This window comes from Cherax quadricarinatus, chromosome 84 (genome assembly GCF_038502225.1).
Source record: "Cherax quadricarinatus isolate ZL_2023a chromosome 84, ASM3850222v1, whole genome shotgun sequence".
NCBI classification, from domain to species: Eukaryota; Metazoa; Arthropoda; class Malacostraca; order Decapoda; family Parastacidae; genus Cherax; species Cherax quadricarinatus.
In genome coordinates, this window is record NC_091375.1 from 3705315 (window position 1) to 3724160 (window position 18846).

The window sequence follows — 18846 nt, forward strand, 5'->3', positions numbered from 1 at the left end:
ATGGGTAGGTGTAGTGAGTGATGGATGGGTAGGTGTAGTGAGTGATGGATGGGTAGGTGTAACAAGTGATGGATGGGTAGGTGTAGTGAGTGATGGATGGGTAGGTGTAACAAGTGATGGATGGGTAGGTGTAACAAGTGATGGATGGGTAGGTGTAACAAGTGATGGATGGGTAGGTGTAGTGAGTGATGGATGGGTAGGTGTAACAAGTGATGGATGGGTAGGTGTAACAAGTGATGGATGGGTAGGTGTAGTGAGTGATGGATGGGTAGGTGTAGCAAGTGATGGATGGGTAGGTGTAGTGAGTGATGGATGGGTAGGTGTAGTGAGTGATGGATGGGTAGGTGTAGCAAGTGATGGATGGGTAGGTGTAGTGAGTGATGGATGGGTAGGTGTAACAAGTGATGGATGGGTAGGTGTAGTGAGTGATGGATGGGTAGGTGTAGTGAGTGATGGATGGGTAGGTGTAACAAGTGATGGATGGGTAGGTGTAACAAGTGATGGATGGGTAGGTGTAACAAGTGATGGATGGGTAGGTGTAGTGAGTGATGGATGGGTAGGTGTAGCAAGTGATGGATGGGTAGGTGTAGTGAGTGATGGATGGGTAGGTGTAACAAGTGATGGATGGGTAGGTGTAGTGAGTGATGGATGGGTAGGTGTAACAAGTGATGGATGGGTAGGTGTAGTGATGTGGGTATGTAACAAGTGATGGATGGGTAGGTGTAACAAGTGATGGATGGGTAGGTGTAACAAGTGATGGATGGGTAGGTGTAACAAGTGATGGATGGGTAGGTGTAACAAGTGATGGATGGGTAGGTGTAACAAGTGATGGATGGGTAGGTGTAGTGAGTGATGGATGGGTAGGTGTAACAAGTGATGGATGGGTAGGTGTAACAAGTGATGGATGGGTAGGTGTAGTGAGTGATGGATGGGTAGGTGTAACAAGTGATGGATGGGTAGGTGTAGTGAGTGATGGATGGGTAGGTGTAACAAGTGATGGATGGGTAGGTGTAGCAAGTGATGGATGGGTAGGTGTAGCGAGTGATGGATGGGTAGGTGTAACAAGTGATGGATGGGTAGGTGTAGCGAGTGATGGATGGGTAGGTGTAACAAGTGATGGATGGGTAGGTGTAACAAGTGATGGATGGGTAGGTGTAGTGAGTGATGGATGGGTAGGTGTAACAAGTGATGGATGGGTAGGTGTAACAAGTGATGGATGGGTAGGTGTAACAAGTGATGGATGGGTAGGTGTAGCAAGTGATGGATGGGTAGGTGTAACAAGTGATGGATGGGTAGGTGTAACAAGTGATGGATGGGTAGGTGTAACAAGTGATGGATAGGTAGGTGTAGCAAGTGATGGATGGGTAGGTGTAGTGAGTGATGGATGGGTAGGTGTAACAAGTGATGGATGGGTAGGTGTAACAAGTGATGGATGGGTAGGTGTAACAAGTGATGGATGGGTAGGTGTAGTGAGTGATGGATGGGTAGGTGTAACAAGTGATGGATGGGTAGGTGTAACAAGTGATGGATGGGTAGGTGTAACAAGTGATGGATGGGTAGGTGTAGCAAGTGATGGATGGGTAGGTGTAACAAGTGATGGATGGGTAGGTGTAACAAGTGATGGATGGGTAGGTGTAACAAGTGATGGATAGGTAGGTGTAGCAAGTGATGGATGGGTAGGTGTAGCAAGTGATGGATGGGTAGGTGTAACAAGTGATGGATGGGTAGGTGTAGTGAGTGATGGATGGGTAGGTGTAGCAAGTGATGGATGGGTAGGTGTAGCAAGTGATGGATGGGTAGGTGTAACAAGTGATGGATGGGTAGGTGTAGTGAGTGATGGATGGGTAGGTGTAGCAAGTGATGGATGGGTAGGTGTAACAAGTGATGGATGGGTAGGTGTAGCGAGTGATGGATGGGTAGGTGTAGTGAGTGATGGATGGGTAGGTGTAACAAGTGATGGATGGGTAGGTGTAGCGAGTGATGGATGGGTAGGTGTAACAAGTGATGGATGGGTAGGTGTAGTGAGTGATGGATGGGTAGGTGTAACAAGTGATGGATGGGTAGGTGTAACAAGTGATGGATGGGTAGGTGTAGTGAGTGATGGATGGGTAGGTGTAGCAAGTGATGGATGGGTAGGTGTAGCAAGTGATGGATGGGTAGGTGTAGCGAGTGATGGATGGGTAGGTGTAACAAGTGATGGATGGGTAGGTGTAGCGAGTGATGGATGGGTAGGTGTAACAAGTGATGGATGGGTAGGTGTAGTGAGTGATGGATGGGTAGGTGTAACAAGTGATGGATGGGTAGGTGTAACAAGTGATGGATGGGTAGGTGTAGTGAGTGATGGATGGGTAGGTGTAACAAGTGATGGATGGGTAGGTGTAACAAGTGATGGATGGGTAGGTGTAACAAGTGATGGATGGGTAGGTGTAGCAAGTGATGGATGGGTAGGTGTAACAAGTGATGGATGGGTAGGTGTAACAAGTGATGGATGGGTAGGTGTAACAAGTGATGGATAGGTAGGTAGGTGTAGGGTAGGTGTAGCAAGTGATGGATGGGTAGGTGTAACAAGTGATGGATGGGTAGGTGTAGTGAGTGATGGATGGGTAGGTGTAACAAGTGATGGATGGGTAGGTGTAGCAAGTGATGGATGGGTAGGTGTAACAAGTGATGGATGGGTAGGTGTAGCGAGTGATGGATGGGTAGGTGTAGTGAGTGATGGATGGGTAGGTGTAACAAGTGATGGATGGGTAGGTGTAACAAGTGATGGATGGGTAGGTGTAGTGAGTGATGGATGGGTAGGTGTAGCAAGTGATGGATGGGTAGGTGTAACAAGTGATGGATGGGTAGGTGTAGCGAGTGATGGATGGGTAGGTGTAGTGAGTGATGGATGGGTAGGTGTAACAAGTGATGGATGGGTAGGTGTAGCGAGTGATGGATGGGTAGGTGTAACAAGTGATGGATGGGTAGGTGTAGTGAGTGATGGATGGGTAGGTGTAGCGAGTGATGGATGGGTAGGTGTAACAAGTGATGGATGGGTAGGTGTAACAAGTGATGGATGGGTAGGTGTAACAAGTGATGGATGGGTAGGTGTAGTGAGTGATGGATGGGTAGGTGTAGTGAGTGATGGATGGGTAGGTGTAACAAGTGATGGATGGGTAGGTGTAGTGAGTGATGGATGGGTAGGTGTAGTGAGTGATGGATGGGTAGGTGTAACAAGTGATGGATGGGTAGGTGTAGTGAGTGATGGATGGGTAGGTGTAGCGAGTGATGGATGGGTAGGTGTAACAAGTGATGGATGGGTAGGTGTAACAAGTGATGGATGGGTAGGTGTAGCAAGTGATGGATGGGTAGGTGTAACAAGTGATGGATGGGTAGGTGTAGTGAGTGATGGATGGGTAGGTGTAACAAGTGATGGATGGGTAGGTGTAGTGAGTGATGGATGGGTAGGTGTAACAAGTGATGGATGGGTAGGTGTAGTGAGTGATGGATGGGTAGGTGTAACAAGTGATGGATGGGTAGGTGTAACAAGTGATGGATGGGTAGGTGTAGCGAGTGATGGATGGGTAGGTGTAGCAAGTGATGGATGGGTAGGTGTAGCGAGTGATGGATGGGTAGGTGTAGCAAGTGATGGATGGGTAGGTGTAGCGAGTGATGGATGGGTAGGTGTAGCGAGTGATGGATGGGTAGGTGTAGCGAGTGATGGATGGGTAGGTGTAGCAAGTGATGGATGGGTAGGTGTAACAAGTGATGGATGGGTAGGTGTAACAAGTGATGGATGGGTAGGTGTAGCAAGTGATGGATGGGTAGGTGTAACAAGTGATGGATGGGTAGGTGTAACAAGTGATGGATGGGTAGGTGTAGTGAGTGATGGATGGGTAGGTGTAGCGAGTGATGGATGGGTAGGTGTAACAAGTGATGGATGGGTAGGTGTAACAAGTGATGGATGGGTAGGTGTAGCAAGTGATGGATGGGTAGGTGTAGCAAGTGATGGATGGGTAGGTGTAGTGAGTGATGGATGGGTAGGTGTAGCAAGTGATGGATGGGTAGGTGTAGCAAGTGATGGATGGGTAGGTGTAGCGAGTGATGGATGGGTAGGTGTAGCGAGTGATGGATGGGTAGGTGTAGCGAGTGATAGATGGGTAGGTGTAGCGAGTGATGGATGGGTAGGTGTAGCAAGTGATGGATGGGTAGGTGTAACAAGTGATGGATGGGTAGGTGTAGTGAGTGATGGATGGGTAGGTGTAGCGAGTGATGGATGGGTAGGTGTAGCAAGTGATGGATGGGTAGGTGTAGCAAGTGATGGATGGGTAGGTGTAGCGAGTGATGGATGGGTAGGTGTAGTGAGTGATGGATGGGTAGGTGTAGCGAGTGATGGATGGGTAGGTGTAACAAGTGATGGATGGGTAGGTGTAGCGAGTGATGGATGGGTAGGTGTAACAAGTGATGGATAGGTAGGTGTAGCGAGTGATGGATAGGTAGGTGTAGTGAGTGATGGATGGGTAGGTGTAGCGAGTGATGGATGGGTAGGTGTAACAAGTGATGGATGGGTAGGTGTAGCAAGTGATGGATGGGTAGGTGTAGCAAGTGATGGATGGGTAGGTGTAGTGAGTGATGGATGGGTAGGTGTAGCAAGTGATGGATGGGTAGGTGTAGCAAGTGATGGATGGGTAGGTGTAGCGAGTGATGGATGGGTAGGTGTAACAAGTGATGGATGGGTAGGTGTAGTGAGTGATGGATGGGTAGGTGTAGCGAGTGATGGATGGGTAGGTGTAACAAGTGATGGATGGGTAGGTGTAGCGAGTGATGGATGGGTAGGTGTAGCAAGTGATGGATGGGTAGGTGTAGCGAGTGATGGATGGGTAGGTGTAGCAAGTGATGGATGGGTAGGTGTAGCGAGTGATGGATGGGTAGGTGTAACAAGTGATGGATGGGTAGGTGTAGCGAGTGATGGATGGGTAGGTGTAGCAAGTGATGGATGGGTAGGTGTAACAAGTGATGGATGGGTAGGTGTAGCGAGTGATGGATGGGTAGGTGTAGCAAGTGATGGATGGATAGGTGTAGCGAGTGATGGATGGGTAGGTGTAGTGAGTGATGGATGGGTAGGTGTAACAAGTGATGGATGGGTAGGTGTAGCGAGTGATGGATGGGTAGGTGTAACAAGTGATGGATGGGTAGGTGTAGTGAGTGATGGATGGGTAGGTGTAACAAGTGATGGATGGGTAGGTGTAACAAGTGATGGATGGGTAGGTGTAGTGAGTGATGGATGGGTAGGTGTAGCAAGTGATGGATGGGTAGGTGTAGTGAGTGATGGATGGGTAGGTGTAGTGAGTGATGGATGGGTAGGTGTAACAAGTGATGGATGGGTAGGTGTAGTGAGTGATGGATGGGTAGGTGTAGCGAGTGATGGATGGGTAGGTGTAACAAGTGATGGATGGGTAGGTGTAGTGAGTGATGGATGGGTAGGTGTAACAAGTGATGGATGGGTAGGTGTAGTGAGTGATGGATGGGTAGGTGTAACAAGTGATGGATGGGTAGGTGTAACAAGTGATGGATGGGTAGGTGTAACAAGTGATGGATGGGTAGGTGTAGCAAGTGATGGATGGGTAGGTGTAACAAGTGATGGATGGGTAGGTGTAACAAGTGATGGATGGGTAGGTGTAACAAGTGATGGATGGGTAGGTGTAGCAAGTGATGGATGGGTAGGTGTAACAAGTGATGGATGGGTAGGTGTAGCGAGTGATGGATGGGTAGGTGTATCTAGTGATGGATGGGTAGGTGTAGCAAGTGATGGATGGGTAGGTGTAGCAAGTGATGGATGGGTAGGTGTAACAAGTGATGGATGGGTAGGTGTAGTGAGTGATGGATGGGTAGGTGTAACAAGTGATGGATGGGTAGGTGTAGCAAGTGATGGATGGGTAGGTGTAACAAGTGATGGATGGGTAGGTGTAGTGAGTGATGGATGGGTAGGTGTAACAAGTGATGGATGGGTAGGTGTAGTGAGTGATGGATGGGTAGGTGTAACAAGTGATGGATGGGTAGGTGTAGTGAGTGATGGATGGGTAGGTGTAACAAGTGATGGATGGGTAGGTGTAGTGAGTGATGGATGGGTAGGTGTAACAAGTGATGGATGGGTAGGTGTAGCAAGTGATGGATGGGTAGGTGTAACAAGTGATGGATGGGTAGGTGTAGTGAGTGATGGATGGGTAGGTGTAACAAGTGATGGATGGGTAGGTGTAGCAAGTGATGGATGGGTAGGTGTAACAAGTGATGGATGGGTAGGTGTAGTGAGTGATGGATGGGTAGGTGTAACAAGTGATGGATGGGTAGGTGTAGTGAAGTGATGGATGGGTAGGTGTAGCAAGTGATGGATCGGTAGGTGTAGCGAGTGATGGATGGGTAGGTGTACCAAGTGATGGATGGGTAGGTGTAGCGAGTGATGGTTGGGTAGGTGTAGCGAGTGATGGATGGGTAGGTGTAACAAGTGATGGATGGGTAGGTGTAGCGAGTGATGGATAGGTAGGTGTAACAAGTGATGGATGGGTAGGTGTAGCGAGTGATGGATAGGTAGGTGTAACAAGTGATGGATGGGTAGGTGTAGCAAGTGATGGATAGGTAGGTGTAGCGAGTGATGGATGGGTAGGTGTTACAAGTTATGGATGGGTAGGTGTAACAAGTGATGGATGGGTAGGTGTAGCAAGTGATGGATGGGTAGGTGTAACAAGTGATGGATGGGTAGGTGTAACAAGTGATGGATGGGTAGGTGTAGTGAGTGATGGATGGGTAGGTGTAGCGAGTGATGGATGGGTAGGTGTAACAAGTGATGGATGGGTAGGTGTAACAAGTGATGGATGGGTAGGTGTAGCAAGTGATGGATGGGTAGGTGTAGCAAGTGATGGATGGGTAGGTGTAGCGAGTGATGGATGGGTAGGTGTAGCGAGTGATGGATGGGTAGGTGTAGCGAGTGATGGATGGGTAGGTGTAGCGAGTGATGGATGGGTAGGTGTAGCGAGTGATGGATGGGTAGGTGTAGCAAGTGATGGATGGGTAGGTGTAGCGAGTGATGGATGGGTAGGTGTAGCGAATGATGGATGGGTAGGTGTAGCAAGTGATGGATGGGTAGGTGTAACAAGTGATGGATGGGTAGGTGTAGCGAGTGATGGATGGGTAGGTGTAGCGAGTGATGGATGGGTAGGTGTAGTGAGTGATGGATGGGTAGGTGTAGCAAGTGATGGATGGGTAGGTGTGAGTGAGTGATGGATGGGTAGGAGTAGCGAGTGATGGATGGGTAGGTGTAGCGAGTGATGGATGGGTAGGTGTAGCGAGTGATGGATAGGTAGGTGTAACAAGTGATGGATGGGTAGGTGTAGCGAGTGATGGATGGGTAGGTGTAGCAAGTGATGGATGGGTAGGTGTAGCGAGTGATGGATGGGTAGGTGTAGCAAGTGATGGATGGGTAGGTGTAGCGAGTGATGGATGGGTAGGTGTAACAAGTGATGGATGGATAGGTGTAGCGAGTGATGGATGGGTAGGTGTACCAAGTGATGGATGGGTAGGTGTAGCTAGTGATGGATGGGTAGGTGTAGCAAGTGATGGATGGGTAGGTGTAGCGAGTGATGGATGGGTAGGTGTAGCAAGTGATGGATGGGTAGGTGTAGCGAGTGATGGATGGGTAGGTGTAGTGAGTGATGGATGGGTAGGTGTAGCAAGTGATGGATGGGTAGGTGTAGCGAGTGATGGATGGGTAGGTGTAGTGAGTGATGGATGGGTAGGTGTAGCAAGTGATGGATGGGTAGGTGTAGCGAGTGATGGATGGGTAGGTGTAGTGAGTGATGGATGGGTAGGTGTAACAAGTGATGGATGGGTAGGTGTAGCGAGTGATGGATGGGTAGGTGTAGCGAGTGATGGATGGGTAGGTGTAGCAAGTGATGGATGGGTAGGTGTAACAAGTGATGGATGGGTAGGTGTAACAAGTGATGGATGGGTAGGTGTAGCAAGTGATGGATAGGTAGGTGTAGCGAGTGATGGATGGGTAGGTGTAGCGAGTGATGGATGGGTAGGTGTAGCGAGTGATGGATAGGTAGGTGTAACAAGTGATGGATGGGTAGGTGTAGCAAGTGATGGATAGGTAGGTGTAGCGAGTGATGGATGGGTAGGTGTAGCGAGTGATGGATGGGTAGGTGTAGTGAGTGATGGATGGGTAGGTGTAGCGAGTGATGGATGGGTAGGTGTAGTGAGTGATGGATGGGTAGGTGTAACAAGTGATGGATGGGTAGGTGTAGCGAGTGATGGATGGGTAGGTGTAACAAGTGATGGATGGGTAGGTGTAGCGAGTGATGGATGGGTAGGTGTAGCAAGTGATGGATGGGTAGGTGTAGCGAGTGATGGATGGGTAGGTGTAGTGAGTGATGGATGGGTAGGTGTAACAAGTGATGGATGGGTAGGTATAGCGAGTGATGGATGGGTAGGTGTAGCAAGTGATGGATGGGTAGGTGTAGCGAGTGATGGATGGGTAGGTGTAGCGAGTGATGGATGGGTAGGTGTAAACAAGTGATGGATGGGTAGGTGTAGCGAGTGATGGATGGGTAGGTGTAGCGAGTGATGGATGGGTAGGTGTAGCGAGTGATTGATGGGTAGGTGTAGCGAGTGATGGATGGGTAGGTGTAAACAAGTGATGGATGGGTAGGTGTAACAAGTGATGGATGGGTAGGTGTAGCGAGTGATGGATGGGTAGGTGTAGCAAGTGATGGATGGGTAGGTGTAACAAGTGATGGATGGGTAGGTGTAACAAGTGATGGATGGGTAGGTGTAGCGAGTGATGGATGGGTAGGTGTAACAAGTGATGGATGGGTAGGTGTAGCAAGTGATGGATGGGTAGGTGTAACAAGTGATGGATGGGTAGGTGTAGCAAGTGATGGATGGGTAGGTGTAACAAGTGATGGATGGGTAGGTGTAGCGAGTGATGGATGGGTAGGTGTAACAAGTGATGGATGGGTAGGTGTAGTGAGTGATGGATGGGTAGGTGTAGCGAGTGATGGATGGGTAGGTGTAACAAGTGATGGATGGGTAGGTGTAGCAAGTGATGGATGGGTAGGTGTAACAAGTGATGGATGGGTAGGTGTAGCGAGTGATGGATGGGTAGGTGTAGCAAGTGATGGATGGGTAGGTGTAACAAGTGATGGATGGGTAGGTGTAACAAGTGATGGATGGGTAGGTGTAGCGAGTGATGGATGGGTAGGTGTAGCAAGTGATGGATGGGTAGGTGTAGCAAGTGATGGATGGGTAGGTGTAGCGAGTGATGGATGGGTAGGTGTAGCGAGTGATGGATGGGTAGGTGTAACAAGTGATGGATGGGTAGGTGTAGCGAGTGATGGATGGGTAGGTGTAGCAAGTGATGGATGGGTAGGTGTAGCGAGTGATGGATGGGTAGGTGTAGTGAGTGATGGATGGGTAGGTGTAACAAGTGATGGATGGGTAGGTGTAGCGAGTGATGGATGGGTAGGTGTAGCAAGTGATGGATGGGTAGGTGTAACAAGTGATGGATGGGTAGGTGTAGCAAGTGATGGATGGGTAGGTGTAACAAGTGATGGATGGGTAGGTGTAGCAAGTGATGGATGGGTAGGTGTAACAAGTGATGGATGGGTAGGTGTAGCGAGTGATGGATGGGTAGGTGTAACAAGTGATGGATGGGTAGGTGTAGTGAGTGATGGATGGGTAGGTGTAGCGAGTGATGGATGGGTAGGTGTAACAAGTGATGGATGGGTAGGTGTAGCAAGTGATGGATGGGTAGGTGTAACAAGTGATGGATGGGTAGGTGTAGTGAGTGATGGATGGGTAGGTGTAGCGAGTGATGGATGGGTAGGTGTAGCGAGTGATGGATGGGTAGGTGTAGCGAGTGATGGATGGGTAGGTGTAGCGAGTGATGGATGGGTAGGTGTAACAAGTGATGGATGGGTAGGTGTAGCGAGTGATGGATGGGTAGGTGTAACAAGTGATGGATGGGTAGGTGTAGCGAGTGATGGATGGGTAGGTGTAAACAAGTGATGGATGGGTAGGTGTAGCAAGTGATGGATGGGTAGGTGTAGTGAGTGATGGATGGGTAGGTGTAAACAAGTGATGGATGGGTAGGTGTAGCAAGTGATGGATGGGTAGGTGTAGTGAGTGATGGATGGGTAGGTGTAACAAGTGATGGATGGGTAGGTGTAACAAGTGATGGATGGGTAGGTGTAGCAAGTGATGGATGGGTAGGTGTAATGAGTGATGGATGGGTAGGTGTAGTGAGTGATGGATGGGTAGGTGTAGCAAGTGATGGATGGTTAGCTGTAACAAGTGATGGATGGGTAGGTGTAGCAAGTGATGGATGGGTAGGTGTAGCAAGTGATGGATGGGTAGGTGTAGCAAGTGATGGATGGGTAGGTGTAGCAAGTGATGGATGGGTAGGTGTAGCAAGTGATGGATGGGTAGGTGTAACAAGTGATGGATGGGTAGGTGTAGCAAGTGATGGATGGGTAGGTGTAACAAGTGATGGATGGGTAGGTGTAGCAAGTGATGGATGGGTAGGTGTAGCAAGTGATGGATGGGTAGGTGTAACAAGTGATGGATGGGTAGGTGTAAACAAGTGATGGATGGGTAGGTGTAATGAGTGATGGATGGGTAGGTGTAGCAAGTGATGGATGGGTAGGTGTAACAAGTGATGGATGGGTAGGTGTAGTGAATGATGGATGGGTAGGTGTAGCAAGTGATGGATGGGTAGGTGTAGCAAGTGATGGATGGGTAGGTGTAGCAAGTGATGGATGGGTAGGTGTAACAAGTGATGGATGGGTAGGTGTAGCGAGTGATGGATGGGTAGGTGTAGCAAGTGATGGATGGGTAGGTGTAGCAAGTGATGGATGGGTAGGTGTAACAAGTGATGGATGGGTAGGTGTAGCGAGTGATGGATGGGTAGGTGTAGCAAGTGATGGATGGGTAGGTGTAGTGAGTGATGGATGGGTAGGTGTAGTGAGTGATGGATGGGTAGGTGTAGCAAGTGATGGATGGGTAGGTGTAGCAAGTGATGGATGGGTAGGTGTAGTGAGTGATGGATGGGTAGGTGTAGTGAGTGATGGATGGGTAGGTGTAGCAAGTGATGGATGGGTAGGTGTAGTGAGTGATGGATGGGTAGGTGTAGCGAGTGATGGATGGGTAGGTGTAGTGAGTGATGGATGGGTAGGTGTAGTGAGTGATGGATGGGTAGGTGTAACAAGTGATGGATGGGTAGGTGTAACAAGTGATGGATGGGTAGGTGTAACAAGTGATGGATGGGTAGGTGTAGTGAGTGATGGATGGGTAGGTGTAACAAGTGATGGATGGGTAGGTGTAACAAGTGATGGATGGGTAGGTGTAGCGAGTGATGGATGGGTAGGTGTAGCAAGTGATGGATGGGTAGGTGTAACAAGTGATGGATGGGTAGGTGTAACAAGTGATGGATGGGTAGGTGTAACAAGTGATGGATGGGTAGGTGTAACAAGTGATGGATGGGTAGGTGTAACAAGTGATGGATGGGTAGGTGTAACAAGTGATGGATGGGTAGGTGTAACAAGTGATGGATGGGTAGGTGTAACAAGTGATGGATGGGTAGGTGTAGCGAGTGATGGATGGGTAGGTGTAGCAAGTGATGGATGGGTAGGTGTAGCAAGTGATGGATGGGTAGGTGTAACAAGTGATGGATGGGTAGGTGTAGCGAGTGATGGATGGGTAGGTGTAGCAAGTGATGGATGGGTAGGTGTAGCAAGTGATGGATGGGTAGGTGTAGTGAGTGATGGATGGGTAGGTGTAGCAAGTGATGGATGGGTAGGTGTAGTGAGTGATGGATGGGTAGGTGTAGTGAGTGATGGATGGGTAGGTGTAGTGAGTGATGGATGGGTAGGTGTAGTGAGTGATGGATGGGTAGGTGTAGTGAGTGATGGATGGGTAGGTGTAGTGAGTGATGGATGGGTAGGTGTAGTGAGTGATGGATGGGTAGGTGTAGTGAGTGATGGATGGGTAGGTGTAGCGAGTGATGGATGGGTAGGTGTAGCGAGTGATGGATGGGTAGGTGTAGCAAGTGATGGATGGGTAGGTGTAGCAAGTGATGGATGGGTAGGTGTAACAAGTGATGGATGGGTAGGTGTAGTGAGTGATGGATGGGTAGGTGTAGCAAGTGATGGATGGGTAGGTGTAACAAGTGATGGATGGGTAGGTGTAGCAAGTGATGGATGGGTAGGTGTAACAAGTGATGGATGGGTAGGTGTAGCAAGTGATGGATGGGTAGGTGTAACAAGTGATGGATGGGTAGGTGTAGTGAGTGATGGATGGGTAGGTGTAACAAGTGATGGATGGGTAGGTGTTTACCTGGAGTTTACCTGGAGAGAGTTTCGGGGGTCAACGCCCCCGCGGCCCGGTCTGTGACCAGGCCTCCTGGTGGATCAGCGCCTGATCAACCAGGCTGTTGCTGCTGGCTGCACGCAAACCAACGTACGAGCCACAGCCCGGCTGATCAGGAACTGACTTTAGGTGCTTGTCCAGTGCCAGCTTGAAGACTGCCAGGGGTCTGTTGGTAATCCCCCTTATGTGTGCTGGGAGGCAGTTGAACAGTCTCGGGCCCCTGATACTTATTGTATGGTCTCTTAACGTGCTAGTGACACCCCTGCTTTTCATTGGGGGGATGGTGCATCGTCTGCCAAGTCTTTTGCTTTCGTAGTGAGTGATTTTCGTGTGCAAGTTCGGTACTAGTCCCTCTAGGATTTTCCAGGTGTATATAATCATGTATCTCTCCCTCCTGCGTTCCAGGGAATACAGGTTTAGAAACCTCAAGCGCTCCCAGTAATTGAGGTGTTTTATCTCCGTTATGCGCGCCGTGAAAGTTCTCTGTACATTTTCTAGGTCGGCAATTTCACCTGCCTTGAAAGGTGCTGTTAGAGTGCAGCAATATTCCAGCCTAGATAGAACAAGTGACCTGAAGAGTGTCATCATGGGCTTGGCCTCCCTAGTTTTGAAGGTTCTCATTATCCATCCTGTCATTTTTCTAGCAGATGCGATTGATACAATGTTATGGTCCTTGAAGGTGAGATCCTCCGACATAATCACTCCCAGGTCTTTGACGTTGGTGTTTCGCTCTATTTTGTGGCCAGAATTTGTTTTGTACTCTGATGAAGATTTAATTTCCTCATGTTTACCATATCTGAGTAATTGAAATTTCTCATCGTTGAACTTCATATTGTTTTCTGCAGCCCACTGAAAGATTTGGTTGATGTCCGCCTGGAGCCTTGCAGTGTCTGCAATGGAAGACACTGTCATGCAGATTCGGGTGTCATCTGCAAAGGAAGACACGGTGCTGTGGCTGACATCCCTGTCTATGTCGGATATGAGGATGAGGAACAAGATGGGAGCTAGTACTGTGCCTTGTGGAACAGAGCTTTTCACCGTAGCTGCCTCGGACTTTACTCTGTTGACGACTACTCTCTGTGTTCTGTTAGTGAGGAAATTATAGATCCATCGACCGACTTTTCCTGTTATTCCTTTAGCGCGCATTTTGTGCGCTATTACGCCATGGTCACACTTGTCGAAGGCTTTTGCAAAGTCTGTATATATTACATCTGCATTCTTTTTGTCTTCTAGTGCATTTAGGACCTTGTCGTAGTGATCCAGTAGTTGAGACAGACAGGAGCGACCTGTTCTAAACCCATGTTGCCCTGGGTTGTGTAACTGATGGGTTTCTAGATGGGTGGTGATCTTGCTTCTTAGGACCCTTTCAAAGATTTTTATGATATGGGATGTTAATGCTATTGGTCTGTAGTTCTTTGCTGTTGCTTTACTGCCCCCTTTGTGGAGTGGGGCTATGTCTGTTGTTTTTAGTAACTGAGGGACGACCCCCGTGTCCATGCTCCCTCTCCATAGGATGGAAAAGGCTCGTGATAGGGGCTTCTTGCAGTTCTTGATGAACACAGAGTTCCATGAGTCTGGCCCTGGGGCAGAGTGCATGGGCATGTCATTTATCGCCTGTTCGAAGTCATTTGGCGTCAGGATAACATCGGATAGGCTTGTGTTAATCAAATTTTGTGGCTCTCTCATAAAAAAATCATTTTGATCTTCGACTCTCAGTCTGGTTAGCGGCTTGCTAAAAACTGAGTCATATTGGGACTTGAGTAGCTCACTCATTTCCTTGCTGTCATCTGTGTAGGACCCATCTTGTTTAAGTAGGGGCCCAATACTGGACGTTGTTCTCGATTTTGATTTGCCATAGGAGAAGAAATACTTTGGGTTTCTTTCGATTTCATTTATGGCTTTTAGTTCTTCCCGCGATTCCTGACTCCTAAAGGATTCTTTTAGCTTAAGTTCGATGCTTGCTATTTCTCTGACCAGTGTCTCCCTGCGCATTTCAGATATATTGACCTCTTTTAGCCGCTCTGTTATTCTTTTCCGTCGCCTGTAAAGGGAGCGCCTGTCTCTTTCTATTTTACATCTACTCCTCCTTTTTCTTAGAGGAATAAGCCTTGTGCATACATCGAGTGCCACCGAGTTAATCTGTTCTAGGCATAAGTTTGGGTCTGTGTTGCTTAGTATATCTTCCCAGCTTATATCGGTTAGGACTTGGTTTACTTGGTCCCACTTTATGTTTTTGTTATTGAAGTTGAATTTGGTGAATGCTCCCTCGTGACTAGTCTCATTTTGTCGGTCTGGGGCTCCACGCATACATGTCTGAACCTCAATTATGTTGTGATCTGAGTATATTGTTTTTGATATGGTGACATTTCTTATCAGATCATCATTGTTAGTGAAGATGAGGTCTAGTGTATTCTCCAGTCTAGTAGGCTCTATTATTTGCTGGTTTAAATTGAATTTTGTGCAGAGATTTAAAAGCTCGTGTGAGTGTGAGTTTTCATCAGAGCTGCCTCCTGGTGTTATTACTGCAACAATATTATTTGCTATATTCCTCCATTTTAGGTGCCTTAAGTTGAAATCCCCCAGGAGCAAGATGTTGGGTGCAGGAGCTGGAAGATTTTCCAGACAGTGGTCAATTTTTAACAGCTGTTCCTGGAATTGCTGGGATGTTGCATCCGGAGGCTTGTAGACTACCACAATGACTAGGTTTTGGTTCTCGACCTTTACTGCTAAAACTTCCACTACGTCATTTGAGGCATTAAGCAGTTCTGTGCAAACAAGTGACTCTGCAATGTACAGGCCAACCCCCCCTTTTGCCTGTTCACTCTGTCACATCTGTATAGGTTGTAACCTGGGATCCATATTTCGTTGTCCAAGTGATCCTTTATGTGGGTCTCAGTGAAAGCCGCGAACATTGCCTTTGCCTCTGCAAGCAGTCCACGGATGAAAGGTATTTTGTTGTTTGTTGCTGGCTTTAGACCCTGTATATTTGCAAAGAAGAATGTTATCGGACTGGTGGTATTGTTGGTACTGGGGGGGGATTTTTTTTCCGGCATTAGTATCTGTATCTGTTGGTTTGGAGTGGAGGCCATCGACTGTGGTTCCACTCCAGGAATGACTGGATTTGGTGTACGATTTCTGCCATTTCCTGCCAGTTTTTTTTCCTTCCTGGCACTAAAAAACCTCTCCCTCTTGAGTGGCTGTGGCTACCCAGGTTTTCCCATGGCCTGGATGTTTTGTATCTTTTTGTCCCCTTTAGATGGTATGCCTGGCAATTTAAGTTATAGCACAGTCTTTCCTGTACTGAAGAGGTACACATTTCAGGGTGAAAAAGCTTACAGGAAGGGAGTTTGCATTTTCCTGTTGTCATATGGGCATGACATTTTCTAGGGTGGTCATAGTTGCATGTCCCATCTGTTTTTCCAGATTTCCCATGCCAGCAGATACCAAGTGCATAGTATGTGCACAGGCTTGGTTTCCGTTTGCCTTGGGTTTCTGTGACTGTATTCCCTGTTGGTGCATGTTTCCCTGTCTTATTCCTATCCTCCCTAGCACCAACAATGGAGCTCCCACCAGTTGTTTTTGGTAATTTATCCTCACTATTGCTATTGGAGTCCTCTTGTTTGCTATTTCCTGCGGTATTTCTAGTTTGCAATATTGGTTTTATCTTATCTTTGACTACACTTGTTTCCCTACTATGGCTCCTGTCCTCTATGAGGTCATTTATATGTATTCCTTCCTGCGTATAATTCCCGACTACCTGGACAAAATCTCCAGCTTCACCATTACTGTCTCCCAGGACAGTATCTCCAGCTTCACCATTTCTGTCTCCCAGGACAGCACCTCCAGCTTCACCATTACTGTCTCCCAGGACAGCACTATCAGCCCCACATTTACTGACTACCAGGACATCACCTCCAGCCTTACAGTTTGTGACTACATGGCCAGTATCAAGGGCAGTACCATTCAGCCCAGACTTTTTATGTTCCCATCTGTTGTAGAAAGCTTCCAGGTTTTCTATGAAAGCAGCTTTGATGTTATCCTCTTTTAATACCCTTGTGATTTTAGTCCACAGATTTTCCTCATTTGGGCATACCCAAAAACACTTCTCTGTTTTAATACTGCTTGTAGCTAGTTCTGGGATATCTGCACAAGGAGCGTGACACCAATTTCCACAAAAATGACAATTTATCCATGTGGAAGCCCGTTTGTTTGACTGACCACAGACTACACACAGCTTCATAATGATTTGAATGGTTGATTTACTGCAATTCTACTAGCAACCTCTTGAATATTATATTAATAACCTTAAATGAAGCTCTAGCTATTTGTATTTCTGTTTCTAACTCTTTTGTATATTGGACAGCTTACCTTCACGTTCCTGATTTTTAATGTTTGTGTTTATAAGGGCGCCTACAAACCCATCAGTTTACAGTCTGCTTTATTGTCCAACGAAACTGTTTGAAACCAGTCCCGGGTTCGGGCCAGTCAAGGGTTCGGACCAGTCAAGGGATCGGACCAGTCAAGGGTTCGGACCAGTCGATCTGCTCTGATCAGTGGGTCACTTATTTAAAACATACTGGTCGGTGATTTGAGCTAACACATGAAGGATCTACTGGAAATTATCTACCCGAGTAATATGTGATTTGACTGATACAAAAGTATAACTTGCGTGTAGTGAGTGATGGATGGGTAGGTGTAGCAAGTGATGGATGGGTAGGTGTAACAAGTGATGGATGGGTAGGTGTAGTGAGTAATGGATGGGTAGGTGTAGCAAGTGATGGATAGGTAGGTGTAGCGAGTGATGGATGGATAAGTGTAGTGAGTGATGGATGGGTAGGTGTAGCGAGTGATGGATGGGTAGGTGTAGCGAGTGATGGATGGGTAGGTGTAGCGAGTGATGGATGGGTAGGTGTAGCGAGTGATGGATGGGTAGGTGTAGCGAGTGATGGATGGGTAGGAGTAGCGAGTGATGGATGGGTAGGTGTAGCAAGTGATGGATGATGAATGGGTAGGTGTAGCAAGTGATGGATGATGGATGGGTAGGTGTAGCGAGTGATGGATGGGTAGGAGTAGCGAGTGATGGATGGGTAGGTGTAGCGAGTGATGGATGGGTGCTGAATGATGGATCAGCTGCGGGACTAGTAAGCAAGTTTATTTAGGTACAGGTACATAGTACAATTATCATACATAGTGTATATTACATAGGATAACCCAAAAAAAGTCAGACTTATTTCCACTGGTGACAGTCGAGAAACAAAGGTTTGAACGTAGAATTACTCCGCTACTAGTATGACAAGTTGAGACACTTAAAAATACACAATCATTTATTAAGATTCGCAGTTTAAGCCGTGATATGATTTACCTGCAAGAGACCTTACTTTGGTAGCCCCTAAGCATACATGTCTCGCAAGACCCCGAAGATGCACTAGCAGGGATTGGAAACTAAAATATACTATTTATTTATTATTATTATTATTATTAAAGATTAGCCGGTATTCTCCCGGCCCGGGCCTTTTCCAAATGGTGGCCCGGCCTTGGCTCCCTCTTTAGGGAGTGTCTGAGACCTAAGTCTCCCATGGGAGGAGGCACAAGTACCTCCTCATCTTTGGGACTAACTGTCCCCAGGCCTAGCCACAAGCTAGGCCTCTCTGGTCTGCCATCCCCGCCACAAGGGGGTTAATGGGAATGACAGTCTTATGAGCTAAAGGCTCGGGCTCAGGCACCTACCCTACCCTAGAAGAGTTAGGCATGGTGTCGATGATATATATAATATTTCCTCGGGTTTTTGGTTTATCCTAGGTAATTTACACACATGCTACTATGTATGATAATCTATGTAACAGTATGTGTACCTGTACCTGAATAAACTTACTTGCCCCTGTTTACCTAGAAGTTAATAAATAAATATATATAGGAGTTTGTTCGCTTTTGTAAATCAAAAGCATCTCAATAGAAATAAATAAATCTGAACACATAGGTGTACTCACCTAATTGTGGTTGCAGGGGTCAATACTCAGCTCCTGGCCCCGCCTCTTCATGAGTGCTACTAGGTCCTTTCTCTCCCTGCTCTATGAGCTTTATCATACCTCGTCTTAAAGCTATGTATGGTTCCTGCCTCCACTACCTCACTTGCTACACTAGGTGTATGTTAACTACTGTGACCAATAAAAGATAATAAAATAGTTATATCTAAAGGCAGTTTTCTTAAAAACTAAAGAAGTTAAAACCGAAAACTTAAAATTTAGTGGTAAACTCTGTTATACACGTGTTGAGGCCAGGATTATAAGCAAGCAAGTTTATTTAGGTACAAGTACACATAAGTGTAATTATCAAACATAGTTTAACATATGTGATAATTACCTAGGATAACCCCCAGAAAAGTCAGACTATGCTGATCGTGTCCCATTAACTATGTGATGTTATATAAACATGGATAATATATCTTTA